Source organism: Zonotrichia leucophrys, chromosome 2 (assembly GCF_028769735.1).
Source record: "Zonotrichia leucophrys gambelii isolate GWCS_2022_RI chromosome 2, RI_Zleu_2.0, whole genome shotgun sequence".
Classification (NCBI taxonomy): Eukaryota; Metazoa; Chordata; class Aves; order Passeriformes; family Passerellidae; genus Zonotrichia; species Zonotrichia leucophrys.
This window is the reverse complement of record NC_088171.1, coordinates 56,270,316-56,296,559: the sequence shown is the minus strand read 5'-3', so window position 1 is coordinate 56,296,559 and position 26,244 is coordinate 56,270,316. Positions and strand designations below refer to the sequence as shown.

At 39.1% G+C, this 26,244-nt stretch overlaps 1 protein-coding gene across 1 annotated transcript in view; it reads right to left on the bottom strand.

The window, feature by feature from the left end:
* PDE1C (phosphodiesterase 1C) overlaps positions 1-26,244 on the bottom strand; it is a 247,407-nt gene that overhangs the window by 125,770 nt on the left and 95,393 nt on the right. The gene's annotated exons all lie outside the window — the stretch shown is intronic.

Genomic DNA, 26,244 nt, shown 5'->3' with positions numbered 1-26,244 from the left:
TTCAGAAACCCTGCAAGAACATGTAAATTCAAATTTGCAGTTCCCACTTATGGTTCTGGGTGGAAGGGTTTATTTCACCAGTAATAAACTCCTAGAAACCAGAGAACTCCTGGTGAAACAAATTAATATGAACAGCAAGTCAGTACTGTCATTTCTCGTAGGCAGTTTAGCAGCAAAACCACACTCCTAAATAAAGAAACTGAGAAGAGTCTGAGGAGTCAAATGTGCTTTTGTGGATTTTCACATCCCTCTAAAGGACACAAGAGGACCTACAGAGCATGGCACGCCTTTAGCAGGCACCTTGAACTGGTCCCCATTCCATCACGTGCATAATTAATATCTCTCTCAGATGTCCTACATTGTTCACCTTCCTGAAGAATGTCTCTTCCTTCTTATAGCTTGATATTTAAGGAAACAGACTTCTACATAATCTTTCCTGAAGAAGAGATTCCATAAATACTTCATCAGACATACAATAGTGTAAAATTACAAATGATAATCACAAAGGGAGTAGCAAAGCTGACATAACTTTCTTGTCTCCATAATGTGGCAACCAGTTTTTTGTGTCAGAAATTCAGTACACCCTGCCAGAAATACAGGCACTAGTGCTTTTTTCCTTTAATATTTACACCAGACCTTTACCAAATTAAACATATTGAGGTGAACCCATCTTCTCTTCCACTTCTAGCCTTCAGATGTCTTTTACTTGAAAATTTAAGGGAAATACTTGAAGAAAAAGATATGACCTGCAGCTGGCCATTTTTAAAATAACCTCATCATGACTTTCAGGCCCTTGCAGTGTGCACAACTATATCCTACCTGCTTTGGGGATCCTCTAAGCAGCCCCACTAGATATACAGCTGCTCAATATCAGAACTTTGAATGGAAAAAGAACAGCTATGGAAAATGGATCTAAATGTTCCAAACTCATTTTCAAACCCCCAACTGTCCCTATGTTTGGCATCATCTACATCTTGCTGCGACCCTCCTCTTCAACAGAGGATTTAGTTTGTTCACCCTTCCCATGCAAAAAGAGATAGGTATGCCAGGGTACATGTTTCCAAGAACTGACTAGAAAACACTATAATGAGCAACAGAAGCAAAAGTGTAACAGGAATTTAAGATGTTATTTAGGAACATGGAAATGAATGGGGCTTTACACAATAATAATGATACAACTGCTCCTTTTAACACACCTACTTTCTATTATTAAACATTAAAGTAGAGGCAAACAGTTCAGAGAAAAGCAAAAATCAACATGGCCTGACAAAGAGGATATCCACTGAAGGAACAAAGAGCCCCATGCCTTCTCTTGCTGCAACCCAGACAGTCCAATAACAGAGCTGTGGTAACTGTATACCATGAGGGCTAAGGGTAGATTAACAAAAGCTACCTTTGGCATAATAAGCATAATTATTCATAATCAAGAGGGAAGGAGAGGGTTCCTCCTGCAGACAAACAGGAGCGAGGAGGAGAAACTTAATGTAGCTCTTAGTGGACAACAAGCTGTCAAGGAATAGCAGTGTACCCTTATGGCCAAGAAGGCCAATGGCATCCTGAGATACATTATGAAGAGCATTACCAGCAGGCTGAGGGAGGTGATCCTGCCCCTCAACTCAGCCGCGGTGAGGCCACATCTGAAGTGCTGTGTCCAGATCTGGGCTCCTCAGAACAAGAAACATAAGGATTCTGAAGTGGGTCCAGTGACAGGCAACAAAGATGATTAAGGGACTGAAGCATCTCTCTTAAAACATCTCTCACCCTAAAAATAGGGTGAGAGGGCTGGGCCTGTTCAGAGTTGAAAAGAGATGACTGAGAGGGGACCTCATTATTATATATGAGCATCTGAAGGGAGGGTGTCAAGAGAATGGAACTGATGCCTTAAGTTTTATCTTTCATATTTTTTAGATTCTGTACTGTCTTAGAGTGCAACTCTGAACTTCATATGAAGTGTTACTAAGTTTTCTCCTCACAGCTTAGTTAAACAAAACAATCTTTTTACAGCCTAAGAATCAAAGACTCTGTTGCACTTTCAGGCCCAGAAAGTGTAAACAATGGCAAATTGAAGAGAGCAAACCAGGAGGATGGGACTTCATAACCTGAAGCTGTAATTGGACAATTGATCCCAATATGTTAATGGACTAAAACTTACTAAAGTGTGAAAACTAATGACCATTCATCCATATTGTGTCCATCTTGGGTAGAGCCATGACCGGGCTCTTATACTGCCCAAGGTATATCCTTTGAAGGCCTTTTAATAAATACCTACTTTACTCCTTAAACTCTGTCTAACTTCTGTTCCAGGTCAGCCTCCTAAGGCATCAGAAAAAATCTCTTATTGGTGATGCCAAGTAATAGGAGACAAGGCAGCAGGCAGAAACTAATGCACAGGATGTCCCTCTTGAATATGAGGAGTGCTGGTGACTATGCACTGGAATAGATTGCCCAGAGATGTTGGTGAGTCTTCCTCACTGGAAATATTCAATAACTGTCTGGATGCAATTCTGTTCACTGTGCTCCAGGATAACCATGCTTAAGCAGGGCGGTTGGACCAGATGACCTACTGTTGCTCTTTCCAGATTTACCCATTCTGTAGCTCTTCAAAGAGTGAAAAAATGTATATTATATGATTGGCTCTTTGCAAATATTAAACTGAATACTATATATGTTATGTTGGAAAGTTATGCTGTATTAATCTCTTTTAAGTAGTGCTGTATTGATGTCTCTTAAACAGTGTGGTAAATATAGTTTTTAGGCTATAGCATAATAATAAAATATAAACTATGTGATGTAAGCTATTTTTTGTAACTAGCCTAAGGAATGGATAAGATAATCAAGAAATTCTTTGCATAGAGATAACAGCAACAAGACACCAGAGACCCCAAGAGAAAAATTATTGCCTCCCTATGGGGACAACTCAGACTTTGAGGGACCAAGGTGATTGATTTACCAGATGGGTGGAAGAAGGTGAAATTAAGCAGAAACACTTCTAGTTTGAAAGGGAATGTTTGAATTGTGTATGAGATATATGAATATGCAATAGGCTATTGCTTTTAAGGGTTAATCCTTTGTTAATCCAAAGTGTGCTTTTGTGGCAGAATGCAAAAGCACACAGACATCTGTAATTCTTTACTTCTATTGGCTTTTATTGTCCTAACTCTGATTATCCAAATTCTTATTGTCCTAGTTTTTATTACTGTTTTCATTGCTATTAAACTTCTAAAATTTTAACACAAGTGAATGGAGTTTTTCACAAAAGCATTCTCTATAAGAACTCCTGTCTCTACTGCTGATTTTAGTTGGAAACCTGGAAGGCTTGCCTTTCCTTCATAGTTTACCAAACACTTATTACTGGTTTCAGACTTTTATTTTATCTCAGGCTAAATTTTGCTGCAACTTTTATGTGAATCGCAGAGAACTTTCTTACAACCACACTAGGAACATGGAGACAAGCAAAGATCAAAACATGTTCAGTGACTTTTTCTGCCAGAAATCCCTTTTAGGCAGAAAACTCTATAAACATGAGGAGTGTAGAACATTCCCTCAGGCAAGACTTAAGATCCACTGACAGACATTGTATTTCAGAGAATGCATCCCACTCTACTCTTTCTATTTTCCTCTTTCTGCACCTCAGAGTCATTCAGCCACAACTTCCACAAACTGGAATCTAATACAGACAGCAGTATTAGAGGATCCCTTAGATGCTCTCCCGTCCCCATAAAACTAGGTGGTATTCAAAGGGAGACAAAGAAAAAAGCAACTCAGAAGGAGAAAAAATGTGAGTATTGCTCAAAAAAAATACCAGCGTTTCTCATGAAAGTGATATGTTCTTATAGTTGCTGTGCATCAAACCCCAACTCCCTCTGTGTATGTTTTCACGCTACAGCAGATCTACATGAGCTACCTTTAAAGTGGGAAAACAGGCAAGTCCATCTGCAATGATACACTTCTCCCAAAACAGGCTCTAAATTCACTCAAGAGGTAGGAGAAATTAGTCCATTCTGAATGCAGCATAGACATAGCTAAAGCCAAGACACCAAGATCATGGTGTTGGTGGCAACGCTATTCAAGATCATTATCACTGATTTGGATTATTAGATGCAACCATCCTTTCTGAATTTGTGGATGATATTACCATTGGCCATGAGTTTGGAATGCATGTCTTATGAATGTCCCTTTCTATCAAAATTTTTTTGTGAGTCTGGGATGTGGTATTTTCTGAGTCCCCACTTGGAGGAGGAAATGAATAAATCTGATTCCATGTTCTTAGAAGCCTAATTTATTATTTTATTATCTAAATTATATTAAAGAATGCTATACTAAACTATACTAAAGAATAGAGAAAGGATACAGACAGAAGGCTAAAAGATAATAATTAAAAACTCGTGACTCCTTCCAGAGTCCCGACATAGCCTGACTGTGATTGTCATTAAGTCAAAACAATTTACATGTTGGATAAACAATCTCCAACCACATTCCAAAGCAGCAAAACACAGAAGAAGTGAATCAGATAATTATTGTTTTCCTTTTTCTCTGACGCTTCTCAGCTTTCCAGGAGAGAAATCCTAGCGAAGGAATTTTTCAAGAAAATATGATGGTGACATCTGGGACACATAGACCAACACAATGACAGGAGCTTCCACTTCTAGTTGTGGCAGCTACCATCAGCACAGCTGCTATTTCTTGTCAAAATGAAAGTTGGCTGGACAAGCTACACCTAGCCTCTGACTCTTGTTTGCTATGCTGCAATTCTGTTTCACATAAGCAAGATAATTGCATGATATGAACATGTGGGAAACACGGTTCTGCGCCTAATGGTGCTGGGATAATTGGCAGGCACATGTCACCATAAAGGCTGACCCCAGCAGCAGCATCAGAGTGCTATTTCATACCTCCCAGAAGTGAGTGTTGGCAAAAAGAAGTGATTGCTTTCAGAATACCATTTGTATAAATAGCAAGCCTTAAGACTCTTCTGAGCATTAAATGTTCACAGCTGCACAAAATTTATTCCTATTATTCTTTAATCTTTCACAGCCTCTGTGAATTTTTGGTATGGACAATTAAAAAGAGGTCAGCAACAGCAAAAGTTGAGAAACAGATCTGTAATCACAACACTATGTGAGAAAGGAGGATTCATAAAATGTAACAAATTTAACTCAGCAAAAGTATTTTTGATCTTTTGATGTTATAAGCTGTAGTGAATAGTCCAAGAGCATCTTTGTGGCTCAGAAAATAATAGAAAATAAATTTCAGAAACATTCACTGTAACAAAATAAGTTAAGAGATGTAAAAACTTTCAGCCTGAATAAAGCATGAAAGAATACTTCATAATGTTGACAAAACATAATACAAACACCCCATCAAAGGAAATGCAAGTTAATTTTCAGGATATGCTGTAATGTGCAATTTACAAAGAATTTGTTTGAAAAAAAATCTGTCTCTTTTGCTACATCACATACCAAAAGTTGAGAAAAGAGGGAAAAGCATGGATTAAATCCTGCTACAACACACATTTAATGTGTAATGAGGAGTAGATGCTAAGATTATTCAGAAGCTTTTCAATATCCTTTTTTTTGTCAATACACTATAGACAAATGAGTTTATAACAGCATATATTGCTTTGCATGATGATTCAGAATACAGAAGGACAAAGCCCATGTTCAGAATGATTCTCTTTTTTCCCAAGGGGCATAATTTTGCACAATTCCAGAAAACACTATCTATTAAGCTATTTGTTATCAGTATTGTTAGCTCACAGCATGGCTAATGAACATGTACTCTTGTCTGAAAGCAAAACTGAGAAAAGTAGAGAATCAAATTAAGAAAGGAAAATTGTGTACCTAGGGTGACATGAGCCTGCCATTACTCTGAACCTAGGTAGGCCTTTTTCCTTCTTGGGTCTCTAGGGCAGAATCCACACTAGAAAGCATCTAATATATTTGCAGTGATACTGTTTATTATAAGCCCAGGTGTTGTTACTTCCCCAACTGTAACTACTTTTTTTATCTCTGGTAAAGTCACCCAAACAACAGCCAGCTACCACATGTGCCTTGTAGAATACTGAAATACTGGAGACAGGGGTTGAAGACACAGACAACAACCTTTTAGGTAAACAGCAGGCAAAAAAAAGACCATCACAACAGTGCAGCTTTTCACCAACATGTTCAGCAGGTCTACTCTTCAACAAACATGACTGATGACTAGCTAGCTTTCCAAGCTGCATGTGTTTATACCCATGTCTCAGAAGAATGAGCTGTGGTCAGGCATGATGGGAAGACTCTGGGCACAAAAGACTAATGCCAAAGAGAGAATGGTGAGCTGTGGTCCTAACCTTCCCAATGACATCTGCTCAGCAGAGCACTCCTGGTCTGTGCCCCCTCTGCAATGCCGTGTGCTGTGGGTTAGGTTTCTTTCCTTTTGTTCCTTTTTACTTATAGAATTCGCCCCCCCCCCCCCATAAGTTCCTAGGAAACAATAATGGCTTAAGAAAAACAAAAGAACTGGTGAAGCTCAGGGAAGGTGGGCATCTGGTTGCACTTGTCTTATCTGGGAGTCTCCCTCTGAAGGACAGAGATACCAGAAGAATTTGGCTGATAAAAGATCAGGGGCTGGAGCAGCTGCTGGCTCTCTCTCTCTCTTGCAGCTTCAGAGGAGGACAGTCAGAGCTGCTGCTGCTGCTGCCTGCTTCTTCTGCCATGGGTGAGCCTCTGCTTGTGACAGCAGCCACTGAAATGGGACCTTATTAACACTTATCCCACCAAAAAAGAGACCTATCACCATCTGCTTGGGTGCCCAGGATCCTGAGTTCCTCTCTCCCTGCCCTGCTGGGAGCTGAGCTGCTGCTGCCCTGTCCCCACCGCATCTGCAGCACTGCTCCAAGCTTTTTGCTGCACTGTAGGCTCATACCGCCTGCCTGCTGAAACATCCTGACGTCCCAGCTTGCTGCCTCCAAGAATTTTGTTAGGGCACTGAGATCAACTATCCCACAGCCACAGCATATTAGAAACATAAAAAATTATTTTCATGGTCATTTTCCGAAGTTACCAGCTTTGAAATTTTCACGTACTTTGTAAAACAATCCATCAAGTTGTAATGACTGCAAATTCATCCTAAACATTCAGAAACCTACTATCTATGAGAAAAACTAGTTTTCTAAAAACTAGAAAAAAATGTTCAAAACCATCACTCTTCCTTTTCATCTTGTCTAAAAACCTCTTCTTCCTTTGGCCTTAGTTTGCTCTCTTTTAATTTCATCCTCCAACCACCACTGGATAATGACATACATGAGATATTCAACCCTGTTTCTTTCTTTCAGAGGTTTTTAATGAAAATGTTTGCAGGCTCTAAAATTAAATCGAAATAGTGTAGGATCATTTGCGATTTTCAACAGGGTGCCAACCTTTTTCTCACCTATTCCCCCTTTCTCCAACTGAAAAAAAACCAACACATTTTTTAGATCAATGTGGAGAAATAGATTTCGCTTTGGAATTCACTCACACATTCTTTAAAAATCACTCAGCTGAATCAAATTCATATCTGAATGACAACTAATTATTAAATGCACAGTTGCTGAAGAGGAGCTAATTTTCTCTAATAATCCTGTATACTGAAAAGAGAAATAAAATACAAACATTAGTCTTACTCTGACAGATTTTTTTTTAATAAAAGAGTATCCTCCATCATCACCTTAAAAGGTTTTAAAAAACTGTATTGTTTCAATCTCACACTGTGGTTCTGTATGCCTTAATGTAAAATTAATGCCCATTCAATATAATCTTACTGTTTCTCATTCACTTCTGTACTAATTTGGCTTTCTTACAGCACTTTTTGACAGAGAAATATCTACTCTGATTTCTCTCATCTTGAAATTAAATTTTCTCTGTTTTTTGGAAGGAGTGGGGGGTTGGTGTTTTTTTGTTTGAATTTTTTTGCAGGGGAGGAAGTCGTGGGACAACTTTATGATGCTTGTATCCGCATTTGTCTGTTCAGCCCAGAAATAAGTTTTGCACTTTTAAAACTAGTTCTGAGGGTGAAGAGAGGGGAAAAAAGAAGCTCAGAGTTTTTTATCAGAAACTGCACTTTCTTCCCCAGATCCTGCCCCTAGACTGTGTTGTCTGCAGCACTGACATCCAGAGAGAGCTCTCCTTTGCTTTTTAGTTAGTTTTTAACTAGCTGAGGCAGAGAAGTTCCCTGGACTCTTGTTTTTCTTTTTCTTGGAACTGTTTAAACGTCCTCTGGACTGAAAACCCAAAAGAGAACCAGCAGCTCACACCTGTGAGGCCCACCAGGCCTGGCCCAGGCCACGGCATTTCCAGTGCTGGATGTGGGAATCCATAAAGTTAGAGGGTTTTTAGGAAATGGTTAAAAAAGAGTATTTAGGCCTCAAGATGTGGCCCGAAATTCTGTTACAGCAGAAAAGTTTCCCAAGCAGTGGACGTGACATAACAGTACGACTTTGTAGATTTGGCTTTAGGATGGCAACAAGTTTATTTAATGTATATCTTTAGAAGGTTACTGTGAATAGAGCTCTGTTCTTTGTCTTTTATGAACCAGTCTTTGTTTTAACTACTATTACGTATGTTTTATAAGGTTGGATGGAAAGCTTGTCAATATGTCTTGTTTTGGTGTGATTGGCTGAAATCTAAACTGAGATGATTTTATGTCATTCCGTTCTACCCCACCTTCGGGGGCATTTTTCATTAGACCAGCATGCTGTCTAATGAATCTGTCTAATCTAACAATGTTCTGAGGCTGATGTATTAATAAATAATAAAAAGGCTGGTCTGAATTTGTCCAGTGTGGTCCATATTTGGACTTTTTGCCGCGGCAAGTGGGTTCCTCTTTTAAGACGTGGGTTCCAGACACCATTGGATCTATAGCTACCCTGGTGCCCCGACACTGGAGGGATTGATAACAGACTGAGTAAGTCAAGCTACAGCCTGAGTTTGTAATCTCTTCAGAGCAGTGAGAAGTTTTGGTCTTTATTATTGCTCATTTTTTTGTGCTGGTGAATGATTTTTCTGTTAAATAAACAGGTTTTTTACACTTTTCTCCAAGGAAAATTTTCCCAAACCAGCTAGGGGAGGGGGCACTTGAATTTGCTTTGTAGAGGAAAACCTTTGGAGGTTTCCTCCCAAAATTACCCTAAACTGGGAAAAATACAGGGCACTTTTCAGTTTGGCTGTTTTGTTGGGTTTTTAAATTTTGTTTTCTTTTTTGTTTTGGGTTTGTTTTTTTTTTTTTTGTTTGTTTGTTCTTGTTGGGTTTTTTTTACCACCAGACAGTAGAATCCTCTTCCAGCTGCTTTACTCTTTATATTTACAGAGTTGCTATAAAATGCTATATTCACAGGGCAGGATGTCCACTATTTCAGTCTTTTAAATATTAAGTCCCATTATCCACTTGCTTTCTGATGATCTTTGCACACTAAGAAAAGCTTGTCCTTCCACAAATTCTCTTTGCAATGAACATTTCCATGCAAAAAGGGACAAAAGGCAAGGCACAAATTAAGAGTTCTTTGACCTGTGAACTACTTGCAAGACATATCCTTTTGCAAAATATATACAGCTCTAATGCCAATCAAAGCAGACTATTTTTTCCTGTATATTGGTATCAGTATGTGGTAAATGCCTGGCCAGGCACTCTTCAGAATATCCTTGATAATGATAGGACAAAGGAGAACAGTTTTAAACTAAAAGAGAGGAGATTAGAGGTTAGGAGGAAACTCTTTACTGTGAGAGCAGTGAGATACTAGAATAGGTTGCCCAAAGAAGCTATGGATTCTCCTCCATGGAAGTGTTCAAGGCCAGGTTGAATGAGGCTTTGAACAACCTGTTCTAGTGGAAGGTGTCCCCAGCTGTGGCAGAGGGGTAGATGATCTTTAAAGTCCCTTCAAACCCCAAGCCATTCTATGATTCTATTATGTGATTCTGTGTGTGACTATGTGTCTGGGAAAGCCTGGAACCAACAACAAAATGGATTTTGCTAGCTAGTGATTTGAAAAAGTCCTCACAAAAGCAATTCCTTTATTTCTGCCAGCACAAATGGGTATCTAGGTGGATTTTTTGCTTATTGCTTCCATTATATGCCAGTTATTGGCAGTGCACTCCAGAATAAATTTAACTGTGTATACCTAAAGAGTATTCAGTCTGTATTTCAGACTGATACACACTTGATGTAACAATTTTTGTACCAGAACTGGAAAAGCTTAGTGGCAACATGGCAACCTAATGAAGATATTTGAACTTGATTTTCTTATAGGTCGAGTAACTTAAGCACCCAGCCAGTATCCTCCAACTTACCTTCCCTCTTTCCTTTCACAGGGCTGCCCCAAAACCAATTGTTTTTCCCCCTGACAGAAAGTCCTTTTAAACCAATATGATTATATTAAAAGAATTATTAATGTACTCCAATGTAGTCAGAAGTAATAAACTAGAAACAGGCTGCAGCTGAAGTGGGAGAAAACGTTTGAAAACAACATTGCTCCTTGTTTCGGCTGCTGTGAGACTGTTCTGAATCATGGCAGAGTACTGAAAAATTACAAATGTGCATGCACCCATGCCACAGACCTACTGCAAAGGCCAAGGTATTAATAACAATATTTGCAAGAGTCCGGGAGCAGGTAAGGCTCTGTGCTATCCTAAAATGGTATACACTTGAAGCTCAAAAAATGCTACAAATCCCATGCACTATAAATATTTAGAAGCAATACAGGGATGGCATTTCTAAAGAGCATGGCCAGTCCATCCTCTCCTTGATTTGTTAACTTTTGGAGGAAGTTCTATAACAATGCAATACATCAGATCGCTCTATCCTGCTAAAATCAGACAATGAAAAGTGCTGCCCACTGCAATATCTATTCACTTTTGTAACAGCACAGGAGCAATCACAGTTAAATAACATCAAGGCAGATAAACAGCAGCAAAAATTATAATGAACCAGAGATGAAAGTCCCAATTCATCAAGCCAAAGGCTATAAGAGACTTGATTGCTCAGTGCAGTGAGAGAATCAATGTCTCATATATGGAATACGGAATTACCCTGCAATGCACTCTTCCTTTGTATGCATTATCTTGAAATACAGTACTCACAAAACTAGATCATCTCTTCACAACTTGCCAGTGTGCGGAAGGTAACTTCCTGTCTCAGCTAAGTGCACCTACTGGAGGTGGGACCCTACTAGACCATCTGTTTACAAACAGACAGGGTCTGGTGGGAGATGTGTTTGAAGGTTGTCTTGGGCTGAGAGACCATGAAATGATAGAGTTTTCAATACTTGGTGATGTAAGGAGGGGCATCAACAAAACCTGGACTTCCAGAGGGCGGACTGTGACCTGTTCAGGACACTGATTTGGAAAGTCCCCTGGGAAGCAGCCATTAAAAGCAAGAGGGCTCAGGAAGACTGGACACACTTTAAGAAAGAAATCTTCAAGAAGGAGCAGCAGGCCTTCCCTAGATGTTACAAGGTGAGTCTGGTGGGAATAAGACTGGCCTGGCTGAGCAGGGAGCTTTTATCAAAACTCAGGGTAAGAAAGAGGGTGTATCATCTTTTGAAAAAGGGATAGGAAGCTCAGGAAGTGTTTAAGGATGTTGTTAGGTCATGCAAAAAGAAAATTACTCAACTAGATTTGAATCTGGCCACTTCTGTAAATGATAATAAAAAGTGTTTTTATAAATACATTAATGGCAAAAGGAGGGGTAAGGAAAATCTCTATGCAGAGAGGAACGTAGTCACCAAAGATGAGGAAGGATGAGGTAGTTAACAGTTTCTTTGCCTCAGTCTTTAACAGTAAGACTGGTTACCCTCAGGACAACTGGCCTCCTAAGCTGGTAGACCCAGACAGGGAACAGAACAGATGCCATGTATTCCAGGAGGAAGCAGTTAGTGACCTGATGAGCCACTTCAGTGCTCACAAGTCTGTGGGACCAGATGGGATCCATCCTAGGGTGATGAAGGAGCTGGCAGAAGAGCTCACTAAGATGCTCTTCATCATCATCAGCACCCTCTGAACTTCTGAACTTTGGGGGAAAAATACACAGGCTGAATATATTTATGGATATTAACTTCTCTGCCCAGGGTGGGCTTAAAGCTAATTTTAATGGTCATAAAGTGCATGATGAGGGTGTGATACATGTTCAAGGCGGAACACTTAGTCGGCAGTTCAGGTAGTCTGTATCTTCCTAGTACCTCAGCCAATGGGTAAAGGAAGATGGCAACATGCAGCTGGGAGCTTAGGATAAGCAGAGGCTGCATCCTCCAAAAGTTCCAGAGAGACCCCATGGGGTTATTGCCTAGTGGACTCTCTCCTTTACTCAAATTAAGTTGCAGGACTCCTGTGTCCTCTTTGTAGACACTGGCTTTTTACAGCATGATTTTCCACATGCACAAATCTTCAAGCCTGGTGTTGATTATACTCAAACTATCAAATAGGAGAACGACAATGGTAACCATATCAAACAAAGCAAAGGAGAAATATGACTTTTAAGTCAGAGTCATGCCACCCAAACGGCAATACCTTTTTACAAATGTATTTTTCCAGAAAGGGCAAACATAACTTCCTTTACCGGTGTCTGTAGCTTATTATTCTCTGCAATGATTCAGACATAATGTTTCTGTTTGAAAAAACAGAACCATTGCAAGTATAAACAAACACATTCAGGGCACTATGTTTAAGTTGAGGAGTTGTTTGATTCTTTGAAGACCTATACAGTCAGTGTGTTTTATAATCTACTCAGTTGCCTGGGTTGTTTTTCCCTTTTTATTATATCTCTGTCATTTCAACAGGATTCTGGCATAATACTACCAAATCCTTCCAAGACTCTTCATGTGTTCTGTGACACAAGTTAAATTGGTTCACTGAGGATAATTTTAAGCAATTGGAGATTCTGAGTAGCCACCAAACTGCATTCATACATGACAAAACTGGCTGTGTTCTGTCGACACAGCGTGCTCTAGCATGGCTTAGAAACAATCAGTGTGAAGAAACACAATTTATTTGAAGGGCAAGAAGTAAATCAGCTTCATAGATTCTTCATGCACAACCATTAGTTTCACTGATAACTGTAAATGTATAATGAAAATATTTATGAAAAGATTATTCCCTGGAAGCTTTCTCACCATGCATATGTGTTGTGAGAGAAAACTGCCATGTCTGTCTCTGATACAGTCATAGAACTGCATTTGGACCTGAACAAATATCCATAGCACATTTCTCCTTCTAAAAAGCTCCATTTCAAAAACACCAATTTTAAAAAATTAATCACTCCTAGCCTTAACAGTTTTTAATCAACAGTTTTTGATTAAACCCTAATAGTTTTAAATCACTTATTTACTCTGTCATTCTTTCACTTTGTGAAAAGGGGGTGGTCATTACACTTGAAGAAAAGGTATTCTAGGAAATAGAAGTTTATGGCCTTTCCCAGAAAAAATTGTGCCAGTGTCTCCTTAACATCCTGTGCTGAAATCCATGTCCAACACCGACTGAAAAGATCTGGTAATGCTACAGATATAATTTGAAACAAAATAGTTTTCAAATACCAGAGTGAATATATATAGATATTAGCTAACGAGTTGCAAGGAATTGGAGCAGACAAAGTACATTAAGTCTTTATTAATTAGCCAGTCAAGAGTTCTTTGTTTCTCTTTGCATTGCAGAGTACTCTTAAAGACTTCTAAAACCACAGTATGAATATATGTAAGATGCACTGAACCCTAGATGGGGATCATTTCCCCATCTAGGAAAAGCATCATACCTTGGTACTCCTCATGTGATATAGATATAAGGTGGGAAACTGCTTAAGTCATCAAGGTGATTTTCTATAAACCACTCAGCAGTCTTAATTGCAACCTGGACTTTTTCATACCATGAAAGAAAGCTGAATAGCCCTATAATCCCTTTTTGTTTTCCCAGTACTGCTCACTCATTCCTTCCTTTGCTTCTTTGACTACAAACCTGTATTCACAGACATATTTTCTACTTCCCATTACAGAAAAACATTCAAATAATTTGTCCTGATACCCTATATTGTCTCTATAGTGTCTATAAGAAGTTTGCTTGTTCAGTAAAACCCAATTTGCAAATATACTTCAGCTACACAGAGCAAAAAGCGATTCAGTTTTAGGCACTGCAATATAAAAAAAAAATATAAAGCAATTAGAAAGGGTCTGAAGGAGGATTGTCAAGAGGGCCTTTGGAAGACATCTCTTTGTACTCCTGACCAAAACATGAGTTCCATTTCTTAATCCACTGAAAATACTTGTTGTTTGTAAACATCAAGAATATCAGTTCTAATCAAATTTTAGTTCAAAGCAGAAATAATAGGGTTTTTTTGTTTCCTATTGAGTTAATGCTTTCATCAGTGTTCCTACATTCATTCCTGAAGTTGAAATCCTTTCACAGAGACAAGCCTGTCGTATGCATAAAACCTGATGCCTGGCTAGCCTACTCCTAATTCAGATTGTAAGCCTCTGATGAATAAGTGTTGCATATGATGGTTTGAAGAAACATGCTGTTATAATTACATCCTTTCAACAAACAGCTGGAAGAAGAGATGGGTTAATGCTATATGGTGTGCTCTTATAACAAAATAATTTTTGAAATTAAGAATGGGTGGTTACAAAGTCTGCATCTGAAAAAGGTAGCCATGATTTTGTTTACAACATTTGCCCCATTTCTTAGGAAATGGAATTTTACCAGTTGTATTACCAAGCAAGTCTCTCATTCACTCTCAAACTATGTCAATCCAGAGGATAATCACAGGCCTATTGAAGTGTTATGCTGTTGCAGTCAAGTAGAAAAATTATTAAAGAAAGGCCACATATAATCAAGCCTGCTCTGTTTAGATCAGTAGTTAGCCTGCCACTTCTCGTAAGTACAGCAAGCACTTTGCATGTTCCCATGTGAAAACACACCTGGTATGAATAGTTCATTAAGATAACAGTCTATTCCTGGGTAAAAAACAACTAACACCTGCATAAACACTAGATCTAGCCCATGAGAATCAGGGAAGAAAATATGTAAACAATTTAAGAATAAAGAGGTTTGATGGACAAGTAAAATACCTTTTACTATCCAATAGAGTAATTGGCAAGAAAACTACTAACCAACTGGAGCCGCACATGAAGTCTGTAGAACTGTATAAAAATGAGTTATATGAATAAAGAATGGGCTTTTTCCTATATGAAGAAAATGGAGTATCACCCAATTTATTCCAATCTCTGGTGACCCTGACGTGATCATGGGAGGCAACGGCCAAGCCTACCGCAAAAAACAACATGGGCCACGCCAAGAGAGGACTTGAGAACAGAATACACAAAGCTGCAAGTGAGCAGTCTGCAGTGAAAGAAATCTGATTGCAGAAGAACACCCTGCTGTGAATCACAGCCTGCAGTGAGATGAAATTCAGAAACTGAATACACCACATAGCGAAAGAGTATAGCTACGACCAGCCGCAAGACAGCACGAAACAAGACAAGAACTGGCTGGCAGAGCAGGACCCGAGCAATGAGTGCACAGGCTGTGGATGGCAGGGAGCACATAGATGCAAACACAGCTCCTGGGGGGCACCTCCTGGGAGAGTAGCTGGTCATCAAATTGCAGAACACAGCATAGTCTGAAGAATAGGGGTATAGGGGACACACGACCAGCAAGCTGTAGAGGCATAGCCAGGCTCAACAGACATAAGGTTTGGGAAGGGAAGAACTGTAGTAACTATACTAGTAGCAAAAGGAAGTTTAAAAATCATTACCTTAATCAAGCACAAGTGGCCAAGGACATAACCAACATTGGGCACAGGGACTATGGGACATCCCTTTGCACACCTGCTGGGATATTGATACAATCAAATACTTTTACAAAGTGCCTGTACACCAACACATGCAATATGGGGAACAAACAGGAGGAGCTTGAGATCTGTGTGCAGTTACAGAGCTTTGATATAATTTTGATAATGGAGGTGTGGTGGGATAGCTCAAATCATTGGAATGTTGAGATGAGGGGCTACACACTGTCTAGGAGATACAGACCAGGGAGACTTTCTATGTGCAATGTTTATACTGCATCAAATTCTGTTTTGGGGTGGATGATGAGCAAGTTGGGACTTTACAGACTAGAATAAATCATCAGACTAGTATGGAGGCATACAGGACAGAGAGTGCTCTGGACCTGATTAGCATAAGAGATTTGATAATCAGGATACCTTGGCAAGAACAAACAGAACTTTGAAAATTAAATCAGACTGACTGCTGGGAAAAGAAAATTGGATCAGATTGGGAAAAAGATTGAGTCAACTCTACAAGCAAGAGATGTTCCAAAATGTGTAAGTTTGTTTATGTGATGATTAACCCAATCATTGTAGTAAAAAATTACTAGCCTTCCTAGAATAGTATAAGCATACGTAGCCCACAACAAGTTCAGATTCTGATGACCACCACTCAGTCTCCCCGTCCCTCTCCATCACCAATAGACTAGTAATAGTGACATTGTTGTGGGTGTTTGCTACAGGTCATTTGAGCAGGAGAATGATAAGGCCTTCTACAGACAGCTGGAAGCAGCTTTAAAGAAATAGGCATTGGTTCTTGTGAACTTCTCTTAATTACCCACTAGAGAAGCAACACAGCAAAACACAAACAGTCTAAGTGGTACCTGGAAAGCATTGATGACAACTTTCTGACACAGGTAATAGAGAATCCAAGAAGGAATGATGTGCTGTTTGACTTTTATACAAACAAGCAGGGAAGGAGTTGCTGGAGATGTGAAAGTTGGGAGCAGCCTTGGCTGTAGTGACCATGAGACTGTGAAGCTCAGTAATGGGCAAAGAGGAAGCAGGGCAGCAGGTAATTGTCACCTTGGAGTTCAGGACAACAAACCTGAGTCTCTTCAGGGATCTCCCAGGAAGAATTATATGGGAACAGACTCTGCAGAAAAGAGGAGTTTAAGAGAGCTGGTTGATATTCCAGAACCCCTTCCTCTGGGTTCAATAGCAATGCATCCCAATGAGCAAGAAATCAGATAAAGGGGGCAAGAGAGCTACATAAATGAATAAAGAACTCCTGTCATTACTCAAGTATAAACAGGAGACAAAAAGGAAGTAGAGGCATGGTCAGACCACTTAGAAGGGATATAGAGGGATTTTCAGAATAAGTAGAAATAAGACAAGAATAACCAAAGCCCATCTGGAATTAAATCTGGCCAAGGATGCCAAGGGCAACAAGGAAGTATTCTTCAAATATATCAATAACAAAAGGAAAAGAAAGGCTAACGTGAGCCTCTTCCTAAATGGAGGGGGGGACCCTGGTAACAGGGAATGGCACATCAACCTCACTGAAAAGACCAGCCCTCACGGATGTCTGACCCTGGAGAATCAGGGTAACAAATGTTGGAAGAAAGATCTTCCCTGCCTCAAAGGTTACAGAACCAAGGCAAACTTGATAACCACAAGTCCAAGCCAACAAAGACCATTAAGGGGCTGGAGCATCTCTTACAAGGAGAGGCTGAGGGAGACGGGCCACATAAGCCTCAAGATGAGACAATTGAGAGGGGACATTATCAATATCTAAGTAGCAAGGGAAGGTGTGGAAGAGAATAGAACCAGGCTCTTCTCTGTGGTGACAAGCAGCAAGACTAGAGGTAATGGTCAGAAACTGATGCACAGGAAGTTCCACCAGCATATGAGGAAGAACTTCTTTATATAGGTGACCACACACTGCAGTAGATTGACCAGGGAAGGTGTGGTGTCTCCCTTGCAGAAGATATTAAAACCATCTGGACACAATCCTTTGCTATGACTCTACAATGACCCTGTTCGAGCAGGGAGGTTGGGCCAGATGACCCACTGAGATCCTTTTCAACTTCATTCTGCATTTCTGTGATGCTGTGACTGTTTATTAATGCAGAAAGTTACAGAAGGAGACTTTGTCACCATGATCTGAAAACATCCACAGTATTGCCAGGTGAAAGAAAAAAAGAATTGCAACTGGAATTTCAAAGCTGAAGTACAACTATTCGTGCGGCTTAGCCAGACTTAAAAAAAAGCAACAAGAAGTTAATCACTTTTCAGAACAATAACAGCTCCTGTCAAAAGGTGTTGGACTGGCTTCCCAGGAAATCAAACTCATTTCTTCGTCCATACATAACTCAGCATTTGTAATCCAAATTTTTTTTCCATCACTCTGCTTAGTCATGACCTACAATGAGTTTGTTTCAGCAGCTGTTGTAAACTAGCTTCGTCTCCGCACCTAAACATTCCTTGAGTACTCCCAGGAAAATCAACATGCTGTTGCACTTTTCAGGGCTTAACCAGATGCTCCGATACCAATGACTTCTTGCACAAAACCACAAGATGTAAATTACAGGACTGTCTCTGTTCTGGGGTGTGGATCACACAATTCTTGCAGTCAGTAGCAGATAAGCATTCCTTACTTCATTAAAAGACAGAAGTGAAGAAGAACTCTTAAGTCAGTACCACTGGAATTTGTATAAATGCTATTAGATAGGTGAAAAACCTTCAGGGGAAATAGCAGTTCATGTGAAACTCAGTTATAGTAGTGTCTGTTTTGGTAGTGCAAGGGGAAAAAACCCTAGAATTTTAAACCAACCCTTGGCAGACAAAGAAATCAGGATAGAATTCCATTTATGGAATTGCTGAAATATTGTCAGCATCTTTCACTTCTTAAAATTTTACTTTGGTTTTCATTAAAAATCAAAATAAGTGGTATATGCAGTGAATTTTCCCAGAAAGAACAAGTGAGAATTGAGGAAAGAACCACTTTCATCCTATCCACTCGTTACTACTAACATGCCAGGCTCTGAAAACCAGCCTGACAAGACAATGATACACAAACCTAGAATTTATCACTGATCAACAAGTCCAAAGAGCAGTCTGTACCGCATGAAGCATTGTTTCTGACAACAAGCTTGAGAAGAGAAATATTTTTTCTTCTTTAAAAAATAACTTGTATTAAATAAGACAGGAAATAAAATAAGCGGAAAACTTTGTTTGTGTAAATATTAATCAAGTCAGGTTCCAAAGTCTGAACCTTAATTACATGCACCACTAAATCTGTATGTGTTGCACAGCAGCTCAGAAATAAGTTACTTGTATATATTAAGAGCAATAACCTCATAAACACACAATAATTTTAACTACAGCACTTCTATTATGTTCAGACAATTGTTATATATCCTCTCTGAAGATATGATTGTAACTAGGTGAGGGGGGATGTGGATTTAAGTATTCTATGAATCAGAATGATTAGCAATACGTAGTAATAATTTTTAAAAATACTAGCAATAGAAAAGGTTTTCTGGCTAGGCCTTGGAGGCCAAGATGCTCAATATCCTGCTCTCGTGAGAAAACAAAGCACTTCTGTACCATAATTATTCCCAAAATCTTCCTGAAGTGAAAAAAAAATATAAAACTACAACTCAAAATATCCACACCATGTCTTTGGAAATTAATGTAACAAATCTTACTCCTGAGATCTTAGGATCAGTCTTAATAATCTAGATGCATCTATAATGTACCTGTTGTACATGTATCCACTTAAACACCCACATTGTCAGGCACATCATGGAGTATGGTCAAACGTATAATCCACAATTAATTTCTATCCACCTGAGACATTTTACAAAGCCTTTGTGAAGTATAACATGTGCAGGTAAGTATATAACAAATGGAAGTTTCTACTTGAGAACCTTCTCCTCAGCAGGAGAACAATTATTCTTCTGCATGATGAAAATATAGCATCATCATCCACTGGAGCATAATAGGAATTCAAACCCTGGAAATGTACACATGAAATTCTGTAATAGGGTCTGCATCTCTTCTAATATATCAGTAGATGGATGGGATTGAGGAAAGGAGATATACCAGGCAAAAACTACAGTAAATTGCTTCTTACTCTTCTCTGTGGTGGCGTTCACTGAAACATGTATTAAGTAATAATGTGTGATTACTTTTTAAACTAATGTACACACAAAGGAAGCCCAAATACTTGTTTCTTATTAAGGCTTATTTTCTATTTCTGGTGTTAACAATTGGAAGCCAGCCTATCAAAATACACGATTAGCCATGCTACCCTGTGCTTACGGAGATGGTATGGCACTCAGCATGGATCTGACAATGTTATCAGAAGAGACTCTCAAAGATGTTTTCACCTAATGTGAAAACAGTGATAAATCCTTTAGCTCAGAGTACAGTATCTATGTAGAAACTGCACAAAGAACTTAATCACCAGTCATCTAATTAAAGTAAAATCCATCCCCAAGTTATTATCTCAAAATAGGCAAGACAACAGAGTAAACAAAATGCATTTGTTGGGAGGAAAAAAATACTTGCATAGTCTATTGCCAATTTTTTAAAGAAAACACAGAGTTAAATCAGTAGAAATCAAACCAATAGACTTTTTGAAGTGGAAATGAGGGAAGAGGATTTATAACTTTTCCTAATTTGATAAGGCTTATTAGTGGCTGGTTATGGTTTAACCCCAGCTGATCTCTTAAGTACTACACAGATGCTCCCTCACTCTCCTCACTCTTGACCCCTTCAGTGGGATAGAGAGGAGAATTATAATAAAGGTAAAAGTTGTGGATTGAGATAAGAACACAATAATTGAAGCAAGATGTAATAATAATAAAATGAAAAGAAGAGCAAGAAATAACACCCAAGAGAAATAAGGAATGCCATTGCTCATCACCAATGGACTGATGTCAAGCCCATAACCAAGCAGTGATCAGCAGCTTCTGGCTAGCTCCTTCTGGTTTGTATATAAACCAGGATGTTCTGTGGAGTGGAATATCCATTTGGCCGGTTTGTGTCAGCTGTCCTGGCTCTACTCCTTCACAGGTTTTTGTGGACTTCCTCATTGTCAGAGCATGGGAAATGGAAAAGTCCTTGTTCTAAAGCTAGCCCCACTTAGCAACAATTAAAACATCAGTGTGTTATCAATGTTGCTGTCATATTAAATCCATAACATAGCACTGTACCAGTTACTAAGAAGAAAATTAATTCTATCCCAGCCAAAACCAGTACATGGTTTAAGTGTAATTCGCACTAAAATTGAGAAATTTCACTTGAGAAAACGTCCTGTTTCTGAGAGATAGCTGATTGTCTCCTAGGGCAAATTCTCTCAGCAAAGATGCCTTGTCCCTTCCATTTGGTAGATTTTTAACAAAATGCTTCAGGATTCACCCATCATCATTTGCAAGGGAGACACACATTTCAAAAGTGAGATCTTTTGATGTCTGGAAGCTTATGCAGGACTTCAGTTACATCACCTGCCCTCTGAGGATGTCCCCAACTAAAAGCTTGTTCATGTATTAACTGTCAAGATAACATCAGTCAGTAACAATTTTGTTCTTTCAACCTCTTTCCTCCTTACCTCCCACTCCTCCCCAACGTCTGACTGCTAAATCAAAGTGAAGGATTAAAACAACTCCTTATCAATCCAAAGCAAATTTGAGACACAGCTAAGACACAGGAGCTCTGAATTAGTCATGGAAATGCTTCATCTTAGGGTAATTTAAATGACCAGATTTCTGTTATAACCCAGTACTGAAAATTGCCAAGAAGTTGCTATAGTTCATACCCTATAAATGCTTGATGGAAAAAAATCAATGAACTACCTATCTACTTGTGTATGAGGAAGAATTTTACTGTATGGGTGACTACATACTGCAATAGATTGATCAGAGAGGGGGTGGAGTCTCCCTTGAAGACATTGAAGAACCACTGGACACACTCCTTTAACATGTACTCTAAAATGACCCAGTCTGAGCAGGGAGGTTGGGCCAGATGACCCACTGTGGTCCCTTGCAACTTTACTCATTCTGTGATAATGTCCTTACTCTATCAGCTTTGAGAGAGCACTGATGCTTCATTCCAATAAAGATCTCTTTAGTGTGCCTAATAGCACTAAAAGATGAGATTAATCCCAGAACAGAGTTTTTCTCACAGGAAGTAAATGACAAAACTTAAAGATTACTTACAATGAGACATGCAAGGCAATATATTTCAAAAGTGACAGTGGATTGTTTTCACCTACAGAGGTGTCAGCATAAGCAACTCTGATGATTACCAACTAAATTTGGGGGAAAAATACACTTTTCCACTTATTTTGTAAATAACACCATTACATTTATGGTTTCATTGCTTGTGCTCCACACTAGCATAAATACATTTCTCCAAGAACATATTAACTAAATGCTGAAGCAAACTGGAACTAAGAAGCGCATACATAGATGAGAAAGAATAAGAAAAGGAGAAAGGGATGGAAACAACCTCTGCTTATGAGTTTCCTGCCTTATTGTCTAAAGTAGAAAAAACAAAATCTTTCTAAAGATTAGGGAGGTCTTAATATTCTGGCCAAGTGGTTTGTATCAGGTGTCAACCTTTCTTAATCAGAGTACAATCTTTTTTTGAAGAAACCACATTAGTATTTTGCAGGACCCATTAGGATGCTTTTATTCAGGGCCAAAGTCATATTTCAAAGACCCCTTGTTTAAATTTCCTGCGGAGACATACTACTTTTTTAGCATAAGTACATTTGTAGCAGAATGAGTTACACACAGTTATAATACAGTGCTTAGCTTCACTTGCTTAGCCTGAGTAGCTTGCTTCGCCTGATTTAGGCCACAAGCTGTGAAGTTACATCTAGATATGCTTTCAGCTGGGATAGTTAATATTCTGTGTTATTTTTCTAGTAGGAGCTGTAGTGGTGTGTCTTGGCTAGTAGGTGCTGTGTATGAGAAGAATATAAATAATGTGATGTTTTGGTTATTGCTAAGTACTATTTATCCTATGTCTAGGGCTTTTTTAGTTTCGTAGGCTCTACCAGCAACCACATGTGCCCGATGACAAATTGGAAGATAAGAAAACTAAAGCCACTAGAAGATGCAACTTGACAAGTTATGAAGAGTTAATGGCCTGCCTGCATGAACATTTGAGAAATAATTCAATAAGATGGTAGAAGACTCCAAAACAAAACCCACTGTTGGACTGAGAAATGCATTTAAGGCACTAGCAGTTTAAGTCTGGGGTGCCATGTATATGTAACTCCCTGAAGGGAGTGAGAATGTTTGAGCAGTGACTTCTCCTTTAACATTTCCTTTTCTACTTTGTACTTTATGTAAAGCATCAAAAGATACTTGGAGGGAAGAAATTCATTCATCCACAATGGACAGATAAAATATGAGGACTCCTGTTTCTTGGCTTTTAGCTAAAGTAAGGTCACTGTAAAAATAAGCATTTGCATCTTAATAGAAAATTAAACTGTACAATTAACCAACATGCAGCTGAATTAAAAGAGCAACACATGCAATTCTGTGTTACTGATGGAATAAAAATGCATGATGGTGGACTCAAATGGAGGAAAATGTATGCCACATAAACTAACGCAGATTATTTATCTGACAATTTTTTTCACAATAAATGGACTTTAGTGAGTCTTTAAAAGTGCCAAATTGCCTGCACTAGCTGAACTCACCCAACAGAATAAACCTAGTTTCGGAGGAGATTGCCCAGGGCTACTTGAAATTCTCCTTTCCCTTCTAATCTTCCAGGAAGCTGAAGGTGCTGAGTATCTCCAAGAAATATATGACAGAGTATATCCTAGAAATATATGACAGAGTATATCCTAGAAATATATGACAGCCCATAGCTGGCAGTCTTCAGAACAACTAGGAGTCTGAACAGTCAAATCAAGCATGACTGGGAAAAAAAAAAAAAAAAAAGCAAAACCAACTCAGGACCTGGAAGCTCAGACCACTGGCTTGCTGCCTAGTTCTTCCTCTTTCTGACTACCTCTTCACTCACTGCATAGTAAGCTGTCTACTGTTCAATTACCAAGGGGAACTAGACAGCAGAATGATAAAATGACTTGAGTTCAGATTAAATATCCCACTTCTCTAGCACTGCTGTGATTAATCTACATAACATTCAGTAGTTCAGATGCAATTCAGGCTGGGACTAGTGAAGTTAGGGTTGTCTAGACAGCTGTGAAACTTCCAAGTTTATAAGGAAAATCATACCAATATATTACTGTTACAAAAGCACTCATCTCAATTAACAGAATGATTAACGTAAAAGTCACTGTCTGTCATTTCTAATTACACTTTTAGGATGGCTCGAATTTTACCTCAGCTCTTTCTTATGTCATTTTTTCATGTACCTCATTTATTTTCTTACATATATTTGATTTTCCTTCCCAGGTCTGCATTCAGAAGAAACTGTTTCTTTACACTCACTGCAACATACAAAGGACAACACCGTTTCTCCTATATAGCTGCTGCTACTATCATGTAGGCATTCTTATGCGATGACACTCTCCAAACAGAAACAAAAGGAAGATGTAAAAGTAAGCCATAGATAATTTCAGTTCAGCTGTCAGACACCCTCAGAGCTCAATGATGCAGGAAGCACAAATATTGTTTTGAAAAAATATTTCAAAGGCAAAAAGAAAACCTGAATGTGAGAAATGAAGATGGAAACATGACTGAAATCTTCAGTTTATGCACATTGCTGGAAATACTAACTCAACAGCTGTTATTCAAAACCAGACTTTAGGTGAACTGCTGTCCTACTACTTCTTTTTGCTGAATTTTACACTTTTGCACCAGGTGGCAGTATGTGCAATTTTCCATTTAGCATCATACTTAGGCACTCAGCAGGTGGAAAATTCAAGGCAGAATCTTACTAGCCATCCAGGTTTCCCTAGGTGCTGCCAATGTGTGGTTCCTAGACCTAAATAACAGTTAGCCCATTGTGCTACAGAGCCCCCTGGGCCAGCAGTCTGCGCCTATTGGTCAAGGTTATCAGGAGCAGCTGCTCAGCAGTTGCCAGATGCTGGTCCCTGCAGTGGCCTCTTGGCCTCTGCAGAGCTCACATCATTTTAGACATCAGAAGGTCATGAAAGCCCATTTGCAAAATTGCTGCAAGGATGCATACCATCAGGAAGGCAGCCGGCATGTGTAACAGTAAGAGAAAAAAACCAGAAAGTCCAAAGTCCCACAGGGCGCAAAACTTAGCTCTGTAATGCTATGTTTAAAAAACCTGACATATTGTATTCTATGTATGTCATCAATACAAGAATGTACAAGTATGTTCTACAATTGGACTTGTAGGACATACTTACATCTCTCTTCTGAGGCTTACAGAAAGTCTCCCATAGAAGAGAGACGGCGAATAGAAACCTTGCTATTGTCACAGTTATGCACACAGAAGAGATATCTAAATAAGACACAGTACTCAATGCAATGCTTTGACAATGCTAGCAGTCCAAGGCACTCACAAATACACACAAACACACAGTGCAATCATTCATTCTGAAAACAATCTTCTTGCAGCAGCTGAAGACCTGTTGCCAGAGAAATGTTCATCATTAATTAATAATTATGGCAGCAGCAAGGGAAATGGGGAGAAAAGTAGACCTGCAAAAGCAGACCTACAGTGTCAGACTCATTTTTAGAAAAATAATCTGGGAGCATATTTACCTTCTCCCTGTTCTTGTGTCTCACATTATCTAATGCCCTCTCGCACAGATCACCATAGAAGTCTCCAAATCAGTATTTTTTACTAAACTCTCATAGCTTAAACCCACCTTGTCCAAGACTCAAGCCACCTCACTTCAGTTTCTTGTGGCTGTGACACACAAGCATGCATACAGCCTGTCCTGTCATTGCTGCATTAGAGTGGTAATCTTCACCAAAGGGTTACAGCAAACAAGAATGGTGCCTATGATGCCTCAGCCAACTGTGGCATCACATTGGCTTAACAGCATGCTCAGGGGTTCCAAAACAAGAAAATTTATCTGTCAAAGACACCCATTGAGCCTGCCTCCTACAAGGAAGGAGTAAGATAACTACATATAGAGGCTGTAATATGGACTCTTAATCAACAGGATTCACATTTTCCTTCAGTCTAGTGCAGGGCACAGATTATTAGTAACTCTACAAGCCTGCAATTCATTTTGTTATTACAAAATAAGCAAACAACACAAGGTAGAGCCAGCAGATCTTGCAGAAGAAACGGTGCACTGTTAGGATTTCACCTTCAAAGACAAATATTTCTGTCCGTACTCAGAGAACTACCACTAACATCAGAGGGAAGGACTACCATTAGCAGCAAAGGAGATTGGGAGCAGCAGCAGCACAAGATGGTCCTTAAAGTGGGAAACAATAAGTAGAATGGCATTTCCCCAGGAAAAAAAAAAGAAAAAAACCACCAACCTGGTAAGAGGAAAATCCTTTT